Here is a 10,822-nt window from a genome sequence, read left to right as displayed (position 1 = left end):
GGGCCCTCTGGCATCCCAAGCCAGCTCTTAACCAACACGCCACTCGGCAGGCCCAGCATCTACTCTTTTGTGTCTGATTTTTCACACTCAGCTTTGTCTGATTCATCCAAATTGTCTATAGTTGTACATTGTTCATTCTTCTTATTATGGATGACTTTTAATCTTACTTTCATCTTTTTGTGCTTTCAAAAGTTTCCTATAATGAGCATGTATTTTATAATAAGAAAAAGATACTTTCTGTCTTTTTAAAGAGGCAAAGGCAAGTTCATTTGTAAAGTGGTTGTGCAAATTCAGTTGGCCAGCTCGGCTGGACCATGGGACATGTGAAGGAGAGTAGGTTGGGACTGCCCTGAAACAGATGTGGTGCAATGTGAACTCAGCGTCAGGAGAGCCAGATTCTATCTGTGTTGTCACTTAGTAGTCATGGGACTGTGGACACATCTTTGAATCCCTTTGATCCTCCGTTGGCTCATTCATTGGTCAACTGGGTATGATGGTATCTTCCTTAGAAACTGGTCATAAGGATTAACTTGAGATAGTGAGTCTGTGAGAAGGTCTGCCAGATAGTGAAATCTTCCATTTAAAAAGCAGAGTTAGACAGGATAGATGCTTAGGGAGGAGGGATCTTGTGTCCAGGTGCCATTACTTTTCTTTATGAAGGGGGTGGTTTGTTTATTTGTAATTTGGTTATTTGTAATGATTTGGTTATTTGGGGTGATATGAGGTGATTTGGTTATTTGTAAGTGAAAGCACATGGCTTTGAGGTCGAGGTCTGAGCAAAGCAGGGCAACTTTGGGGTCAGGCAGCCCTAAGTGCTCAGTGAGAAAGAGGGTCCACGGAGACTGGAGGGGGAGCTCAGCAGTGTTGAGGCCCCAGTTAAGGTTGGAGCATAAACATGATCTAGGAGATCTGTGTATTATGTTTTATTTGGACTAATATGAAACCGATTCTTCCTGATCATACCAGTGGAAGAGGTAGAAACAGAAAGAAAAGGGAAGGAGGAGGAAAGCCCAGCTGACACATGAGAAATGTCGTGGCTAATCTACAAAGACAACACTGTTTGAAGGAAGCCTCCGATTTCAAATGTGAATGTTACAGAAATCTGTGATGACATGGAGCTTAGGCTATTTTTTTCCAAGGATATTTATACCAAAAAAGAGCACTAACATTTCCATGCAGCCCCCAAAAGTCTACAAAACAGGCCCAGAATTTTTACTAATATTATATTTTCTAGCTCTGAGAGTGCTAAAATCACTAACAGTTTAAAGTATTTTAGATCCTTTCAACAGAATAGGGCTTGATGGGCCAGCCTGGAGAACCCCATTCATGACTGGTATCATTTCTATGGGAATAATAGTCAGGTGCGGTGAAAGCTGCTGGGGATGCACTCCAAGCTCACCTGCCTCTTCCAAATAAATGACGGGTGAGCACGCAGTCCGTCCTGAACTCAGTACAGAGTGGTTAGCTATTTGTAAATGAAGGATGTTAGTAGACTGGTTGGCTGCTTTACTCATCATCTATCTATTCAGACAGTATCTATTGATTGCTTGTGGGCTAGATAGGAAAAATTAAAAAAAAAACAGTCTTATCTTCCACATACTTTTTATCTGAGCCAGGCATTTAAAGAAATAATTTTTGGAATGTGACAGTGGATAAAATGGAGATGTGAGTTCCTCGGGTGGGGTTGGAATTGAGTGCTTCTGAAAAGATGTTCCTAAGTCTGCCTGAGGAAATCGGGGAAGGTTTAAGAGGAAAATGCACTCTTGAGCTAAGACTTGAGAATGAAAAGGCATTTTCTGGGAAGACATCCATACAGGTAGAACAAGGGCACAAAGGCACACTATGTGTGTAAGGCAGCACAGGGCCTGTTGGAGAACTACAAATAGACTCGATATCACTAAAGTTAGATCTACGTGGTGGGGTTGGGGTGTGGCAGGAACCCAGGTTAGGAATAATTCTCTGCCCTTGGGCGAAAGGATATCACGTCATCCTAAAGTTTAGCTTTTTGCTGATAGCAGGATTGCTTATGAGAAACAGTTTGTCTGTCTCTGTCCTGAATTAAGATTTCTACTTATTCAGATTTTATATTAGGAAATGTTGAGATTGCTTTATAATTAATTGGGGCTTAGAGTACTGCTCAGTGTCTTCCAGTACAATGTATTGAAATCAACTTCTTATTATTCACTCCACAAACATTTATGAAGCGCATGTTGTGTTGAAATTATACTCGCTATGGATGGTATTACAAAGATAAGAAATGCCCACTGCCTTTTAGGAAGCTTACAATCTAGTTAACAAAGCAAAACTTGGACTTTCAAAATCTCTGTTATGGAAGTAAAGATAACAGCTAAAAGAAAGAGGATGGACATGTTACTTACAACTGTGGGAGGTAGAGAAATCTGTTTAGAAGACAGTGTACCCTGATCAAGTACCAAAGGACCAAAAGAAATATGACTGGTGGACAGTAGTAAAAGGTGGGGCGAAGTGACTGGGGAATTAGAAAGAGGCCACCACGGGGGGAGGACCATGGTGGAGGCTAGCACATTAACATGGGTGTGCAAAGTACCATTAGGAAGTAGCACAGTGTCTAGAGTCACTCAACCTGGTGTATATTGCTGCGAGTAGAGAGCAATGGGGCTGAAAATGTGGCTAGGGACAAGTGGCAGGGGTCTTACATGCTGCACTGAGGAGTTTGGACTTCATTCCAAGGCAGTAAGCTTGTATGAACAAGCCTTCTTGTCTTCTGATCCCCCCAGTCCCCACTGTCTCCAGTCTCCCTTCCACCTGCTGTGTTCAGAACAAGCCCAGTGAAATGCACCTAATCCTGGCACCGTGTGACAGGGACTCCTGGTTTTGCACAGATTACCAAGAAAGTTGTGATTTGCGTCTAGAATCTTACTGTGTTTCCCTAGTCAACAGCTTAATCCTTCAGTGTTAGTTCTCCTTACCTTAGATTTTCATAGCACACTTTTCAGTTTTATAACCACTTTTCGTCATTATATAGTTTTTGTTTGTTTTTTTAGCTGAGCGATCCTGCTACCTGTTGGCAGCTCAGCAGCAGCTCAGCTTGGGCCGGGCATTGAACTGCTGTTGCTGAGAGCTCACACTCTTGAGCGAGCTCTTAACCAACTGAGCCACTTGGCCGGCCTTTATAATTTGATTCTTAACAATTATTGGAAATAATGAGAACAGACAGTTTATAGTTAGAGAAATCAGCGGTAAAAGCCTAAATGAATAGCGTATGGTCTTTCAGCAGTGAGTGTTCGAGGTGAGATTAGACACGGCGACTTGAGGACCCTGTTTGGTCCAGATTTCCTTTCTATGCCATGGACTTCCACTTGTGTGATTCTGACTACCAATGAATGCATGCCAGCCGTGCTGTTATGGCATCAGGCAGATGTTTGCAGGGATTCATCCCTGTTGGGTGTGACTTAAGTACGTATTTTGAAATGGCTGAGATTGTGGGTTACATCTGTAATCATTACACAGAGAAACTAACTGTCTTATATGGGAGTTTGTCCATAACCATTTTATTTATTTTTCCTCTATTTAAGGAACAGCCTAACTTTTCATAAGCCTCTTTCATTCAACTGATCATTTTGATTTTTTTTTTCTGGAAATAATCCACCTACCGTATTTGCCGGCGTATAAGACGACTGGGCGTATAAGACGACCCCCTAACATTTCCACTCAAAATACAGAGTTTGTTATATACTCGCCGTATAAGACTACCCCCTCTTCTGCACACCTTCCACACACCAAATAAAAGGTAAAACAATATCAGATTTGATTTGGCCCACTGAAGTGCAAACAAGCGTATTGTATTTCGTGTCACCACATAACCGTTTTGGCGATGTTGAGCCACCATGTCTGCTACATGTTTTTCGAGTTCTGGCCAGTGAGGGGTGCCTCTTCTTAATGCACACTTACCCCTTGGCATACTCTTTAATGCTTTCTCATTTGATTTCCAGTCCCGAACCATCTTTTCTGTTACTCCATATTGTCTTGCAGCAGCACAATTATTATTTTCCTTAGCAAAGTTTATAACTTTCAGTTTAAAATTTACATCATACTTCTTTCTTTTGGCTGGTGCCATGATAGGGATGATAGGGGTTTGACTGGTCGACATTTTCTATGCTGTACTGTACAATGGTGCAGTATTGTGGTTGGCTGTTGGCTGTATACAAAGCCTGATTTGATTGGTCCCTGCTCCCTGTTTGCCCGCCCTGTCACCATAGCAGTCTGGTCCACCCTTGCATCAGCATCTCCCTGGGACCTCACTAGTGCGCAAATGCGAGCTCTTCAACATTCTAACAGGCACCATGATAGCGCAAAATCACGAATCTTCAATGCATAATATGTAAAGAAATATACGGTAACCCGAATTACCACACTCGCAAAATCGCACACAGCCGACCATACACCCAGTATGGTATCGCGATTCGCGATTTTGCGCTATCATACTGGGTGTATGGTCAGCTGTGTGCGATTTTGCGAGTGTGGTAAAATTGCATAACAGCAAAATCGCATAACAGCCGAGCATACACCCAGCAGCGCTGCTGATGCCTGAACGGTATGTGGAATGAAGTGGGCGGGCATCGGGAGGCCACTATGGCACGGGGCAAGCACTATGGGCAGTCTGTCTGAAGTGTACCTGGCGTATAAGACGACCCCCCACTTGGAGGCATATTTTTCAGGGCCAAAAAATCGTCTTATACGCCGGCAAATACGGTAAATCATTAGAGCTTCTCTTCTTGATTTCATATAGCATTTAGCAAGAAAATTGTTTTCCATCTTTCAGATATTCAGCAAGCTAACAAAGTTAAGTGTGTAGTTATGTTAATAATTTTATGAATCATTTTTAAGCAATGTGACTTGCCAACTTAAGTGCACAACTTAAAATATTTCTAAGGCAAAAAACATTGAGAACCTTGCTTTACCAGTACAGGTGACCTTGGAACAATGTGGGTTTGAACTGTGTAGGTCAATTGAAAATAAATGTGTATAAATGGCCCCTCAACAGTTCAAACCCACATTGTTCCAGGGTCAACTGTACATTCTTTAATTTCTCCAAGAACAACAGAGTTCGCCTTTTAAAAGTCATGATTAAGAAGAACTAAGTTGTGAGGCAGCTATAATATGGGCAAAAATACTAGTTTTTATAAGTAAGGACCACGGATACCTATAGAATTCCTATGGAGACGTGGTGGTATTGACCCTGGGAGAGACTTGGAGGTGATTGTACCGTATTCTCTTTCAGAGAGCAGTCACTGAAGAACAGAAGTGGAAGGTCACATAGTTAGGGGCAGGATGTGGGACTAGTACTTGTGACACTCTCTGGTTCACAATCCTCAGCGGCTCCCTGTTGACATTAGAATCAGGCCTCAACTCCTCTGGCCTTTCTGTCTCTGATGGAGGTGTTTCCTTGAGTCTGATAGCAAAGGCACAGAAGAGAACATAAACAAAAGTAAGTATTTGTTTATTGGCACTGAGTGAATGTAATTTGATGGCTTTTTATTAAAGACAGTGAGTTTCTGTCCTCTTGCTAAATTGAAGATGGAACTCTTCTAACTTTCTGGTTTTTAAAAAGAAATGTATTATAGATTCTAGTTGAATATGTGGAGGCTTCTGATCTTCTGATAGAGCCAATCTGGAATGCTTTGTTCAAGTCTAAGGTCAAATCAAGTTATTTTTAAGCTCCTGAATGACTGGGACCTAAATATAATACCCTTATCCATCTGGAAGTCAGACTGGCAAGCCTCACCTGTCTAATAAGAGCACCTGCAGTGTGGTCACAAAACCGCCATGCTCCCTCATCCCTATCTTTATTAATTCTTACTTGATATATTATATCTGTACTGCATACAATTGCATTAATTCTGATATTAATTATGTTATAAGTAATAAGTATACAACCTGTATGTGTGTGTGTGTGTTTTGAGGGGTGGGCGAGGTCTAGAAGCAGCAGAACGAGGGCCTTAGATACAAGCACATAGATACCACTAATATACAGGAAGAGGCAGGACACGGCCACAGTCTACAGTTTCAAAGTATAGTCAAAAGGTTGTAATAATATTGCACATGATTATGGTGCCTTATAGTTTTCAGATCATTTTCACATTTTTACAATCATTTGGTTGTCACAGCAAACCTGTGAGAATGGTAGGCTACACATTATTCACATTCTCCGTGCAAAGTGAAGTCATAGACTGTGCATTGTCTAACATGACAGGTACCCAGACCATGCTTCCACAGTCGATTTGGTCTTGCCCAGCTCCTAGGTGTCTCATTAGGGGGAGTAGGTAGATAATGGTATGGACCAAAGAAGCTTGAAGCAAGTGGGGCTGCCTGCTGCCTTACAACCTCACTACCAGTTTACACTGAAAGCAAATTTACAAATGCTTTATGGCAGTGTTTGCACATACAGATAATTTTAGATAAACATTCCCTAACCAGTAGCCCTAAATAGAGACGTGTGCTTGTATCACCCCAAAAGGGTTGATACAACTTGGTTTATAAGCTTGATGAAAGCTTCGATCTTTGTGTTTTTAGGTGTTCTGGTGTACATTTTAAGGGTAATTTACTTGAAGCAGGCAACAGGATGGCAGAGGAAAGATTCTTGGTCTTTTAGTTGCCATGAGGGGTTCAAACCTCACTAGGTCTTATAGTCTGTTCATTCAAGGGTGGAAGTGTCACTGAAACATTTTAGCATGCCCACATACTTGAATCCTTTAATTTCACCAGTGTGATCCTATTTCTAATGTTCATCATGATAATTAGCAAGCTACTGATTGCACCGAAGAAAATCCACCCAGTAGATAATGAGCAAAGTGTCCCCAAAGCACTTGTCTGTTGTAACCACTTCTGAAAGTGTGGGCTTCCTGATTGGAGCCCACCAGCTCCACCCTGGACAGTGCAGTCCTACTACCAACCTGAACAATGTCACAGAACAATATCACAGGCTGTATATGCCCAAATAGTTTACTCCAAAAGTAAACTACAGATACTGAAACACCCAGGCTGTAGAGATATCTAGGGAGGTTTCATTATTATTCGTGTATTCTGTTTACTAAAATAGAGAAGTATGCTTGTTAGCAGGCACATTAGTATAGAATAGTCTTAACAAAATGTGTAAAGTGGGTTTGTGTGTTGTCATTTTTGTCCATATTAATGCAGCATGCACAGAGCTTGTGTGTAGTGTATGTGCTTACTGCCTATTTGCATCGTTATCAACTTAATGCAGCCCAAAGACCAAGTGAATCTCAGGTGTAGTTTTCTAAGAAGAAACAAGGGCTAAAGATGTCTATTGTTGAGGGAAAGCTAAGGTTTTGACACCCACCCACACATACATACAAACACTTCAAACAAGCTGCAGCCTGGAGAATGCTATGTGCAAATGTTTACACACTCAGGCATGTAGATGCAGTTTGGTACTTAAACTTAATATAGATGATTTTTTGGATAGGTTGGAATATATTACCTGTGGAATAAATGGGAGGCAGTGGCATGCATATATATCTTTTTTCTTCTAAATTTTAACTTAAATTTAACCTATATGTAGCTATCATCTGTAGCTATCCCCAAAGATAAAAGTATATTGAATTCCCCACTCTGCTTTCTCACATGTGGTGGTAGTTGACACACGTGGTAGTAGCTGAAGAGAAGACCAATTAATAGAAAAGCTTGTCCTGGAAGCAGGACGAGTAAGAAAAGAGCCAGACAGCAGGGAGCTCTAGCAGCTGGACCAGGCAGGAAGAGATGCCAGAGAGAAAAAATGATAGTGTCCTCACTGAAGGCAAAGGGGAAAAGCCTCAAGAACATAGAGATGGCCAGCAGGGTTGAAGCTGAAGATGGAAATCAAGGCCATGAGATCACTGATGACCTTTTCAAGAAGAACGAGGTAAGCGTTGAGTTGAGTGGGAGCAAATGTAGGCTGATTTTTAAATAATAATGGTTATTTTATTTATAATAATATCCGGATGCTTATCATGTGGCAAGTCCTAAACACTTTACATGTGTTACCTCATTTAAATATCATAATAGCCTTATAGAGTCTATATACTCTTTTAACCCCCATTTTACCTATGCATAAACCAAGGCACAGAATAACTTGCCCAAACTCACACTGGCAGGAAGAGTGGGGCAGAGCTAGGATTCTAACCCAGGTGGCCCCTCACTGTTGATTTGAACTACTGCTCCACGCTGAAGCTCCGCTGCAGAGGGGAGAGGTTGGGCACTTCTGTGTTCTTTGTACTGTGTTGGGTGATGGGGACGAGGAGACAGTTCCCAGCAGTGAGGGATTGTTACACAGACAGTAGAGGAGATGGATCAACAAGGCGTGCAGTGTTTTCCTTGCTGGGGTGAAAGTTTGTAGCAGGTAGAGTCAGGACACAGGAAGGCAGTAGCCAGTTTTTAATTGTTGGAGGTGTGAGAAAAGAATCAGGAAAGGTCTCTTGGAGAAGGTGACCCTTAAACTGAGGTGCACAGTGGCAAAATTCAGAGTGATGGCTTAAAACTGAAGCTGGATTTCATCCCTAAGCCTCCTTTTTGCTTTCATCACATTTTCTAAATACCTTTCCCTCATGGTTAAAAACCAATTTAAGCAAATGTACCATGTCTTTAAGTCTCCTCCTATTTCACCTGCACATGTGAACATTTTGTTGTTATTTGTTTTGGCTAGGTGGGTCATTATGCTCTAATACTAATAATGTAATTATATGCAGCATTCTTGTTAGAGAAGGGAAACCGAAGACTTCCTTCATATATTTTATTTTAAGAAACACACACACACACACTAAACCAGACAGTATTTTTGGTTTTGAAAATTATTTTTAAAAATAAGTACAGTGACTCTTGTGTTTGAAAAAGGGGTGCTGTAATAAATCATAAATTCCTAACTGGCAGGTCATGTTGGGTAGTCATGGCCCAGGCCTGTAACTTCTTTAGTGAAAGGTTTTAAACCAGCCCTGCCCATTGTTCTTGTGCATCTAGGCTAACACACCTTCGAAATGCCAGAAGTAATACCCCTTGAAGGCGTAGCCACCCTCCAGAGAGCACATAATCTTAACTCTCCTGTAATCCAGTCCCCACCTGGCTTTCCCCCACCTTCGTGTATCTTCCCTAACTTCCCTCCTAATTCCAAATGCATCAAAGAAGCTGCAGACTGTCATTGTGCAGAGCATTTAAGATCTTGCTTCTCAGTGTTGTCAGTTTGGGCTCAAGTAAACTCTTATAAAAATTCTCTACAGGACATTCTCTACAGTTTGGATGTTCTTATGTACACTGTTCAGACTCCTGTGTAGGGTGGGAAAGATCCTTCCATGGTAATTTCTGTGCCTTCATTAAAGGCACCTTGTAAGAAATGAAATTGTTGCCTAAATGAGAGCAGGGAAATCAACAGAAGAGTTCTGGAAGTCTTGCAAGTCGCTTCTTTGAATGGCTTTTTCCCTCTCTATGCTACAGATGCCCTCTCTCCTTGAAGTGGTTATATAGCTGAATTTATTATTTATTGTTTATGTAATAATGTTACCTATTCTTTAAAAACAAGCAAATTATAACTTTTTTAAAAACTCAAAATAAATTCCATAAACAAAGTTGGTTGTTGGTTTTTTTGTTTTGTTTTTATTGCATTGGCTCACTATTGGTTTTATTTGGGGGTTTGTTGACCTAAATAACTAAGTGGATGTCAGATGTGCAGGGCCGTGCTACCCACGTTTTCGTTTGTCACAACTCTGCAAGGTCAAGTTACTCATTTTATGAATGAAAAAATAGGTTTGAAGAAATTTTTTAAAACTACAGAATGTTAACCAACCACCCACTGGGAAAAGCTGGTCTGAGAGTATGAGACCAACAAGGTGAGAAAAAGCAGAGAGGAGGGAGAATGCAAGTGAGCAAAAGAATGGGAGCTGAAACAGACCAATCAGCCACAGACAGCCAGGCCTGGGGTGTTCCCCTTCTAGAACCCCTGAGGCCTGGGTATACAATACCCTTCTCATGGATCTGATTTGCCTTCTGTGTGTATAGCGAGTGTGTGTTCATTTACAAATGCTTTATGGCAGTGTTTGCAAACCCATTACAGCAATCAGGCAGATGGCATTAAGGGGTGAAGTGGGTTGGGTGTGTGTAAAGGACGAGTGGTTAGGACTGTGGCAAATTAGAGTACTCTAATTACCCAAAGGGGGCGGTCCCCACTCAGCTCCAGCTGATTACTGCCCTTAGGAAATGTGGGTGGACCAGCATTTGGCAAATATTCAGGTTTTTTTAGAGAAGCCAAATATCTGGAATTTGGGGATGATTTCCATCTTTTTAAAAACATCAAAAACACTATGTTGGCCAAAAAAAACCCCACTTATTAGTAGGTGGATTTGTGCTTTAAATTCTACCAGTATCTTCCTGTTAGCCAGTGGGAGCAGGGTGGGGATAGTACGAAGTTCTTAGGCTGTGAGAGAGGATTTCTTGGTTACCTGAGGAGCCCCAGCCAGCCGCCAAGCTGACTGAGCCAAGGCAAGGGCAGTAGTTATAAATGCTTTAATTTTAATTTTTGCAGGAGATGTAGATGTCAGACTGTTTTGATAGGCTCATTGCAAGAATAATTTAAATTCAGGCTATTTTTTTTAAAATATTCATGAAATGAGATACTTTGATGAATTTTTATATGATTCAAAATCTATGAAAACTTTCATTTTAAGAATGAAGGATATCCAACTGCCTTCTTTAACAAACAGTATATTAAACATAATATTAGGGCAGTGGGAGGAGCGTTGAAGAACATTATTAGCATATTGTCCTGTAAATTTAGATTTTGTCCAGTAGAAAACAGGCA

General features: G+C 41.2%; 1 protein-coding gene across 3 annotated transcripts in view; it reads left to right on the top strand.

Annotated features, from left to right (window-relative positions):
* RASSF8 (Ras association domain family member 8) overlaps positions 1 to 10,822 on the top strand; it is a 103,793-nt gene that overhangs the window by 13,683 nt on the left and 79,288 nt on the right. Inside the window, exon 1 of one of the 3 annotated variants that reach the window (XM_019625401.1) lies at positions 5,261 to 5,467. The exons of the other annotated variants lie outside the window; for them this stretch is intronic. The gene's annotated coding sequence lies outside the window, so the exon portion shown is untranslated. Of the gene's footprint in view, positions 1 to 5,260; positions 5,468 to 10,822 lie in introns of those variants that run through there. 3 annotated transcript variants of the gene reach the window in all.

The sequence above is a fragment of the Hipposideros armiger genome, unplaced genomic scaffold, assembly GCF_001890085.2.
Source record: "Hipposideros armiger isolate ML-2016 unplaced genomic scaffold, ASM189008v1 scaffold_624, whole genome shotgun sequence".
Classification (NCBI taxonomy): domain Eukaryota; kingdom Metazoa; phylum Chordata; class Mammalia; order Chiroptera; family Hipposideridae; genus Hipposideros; species Hipposideros armiger.
Note: the sequence above shows the minus strand (reverse complement) of the source record. Positions and strands in the feature narration are given on the sequence as shown.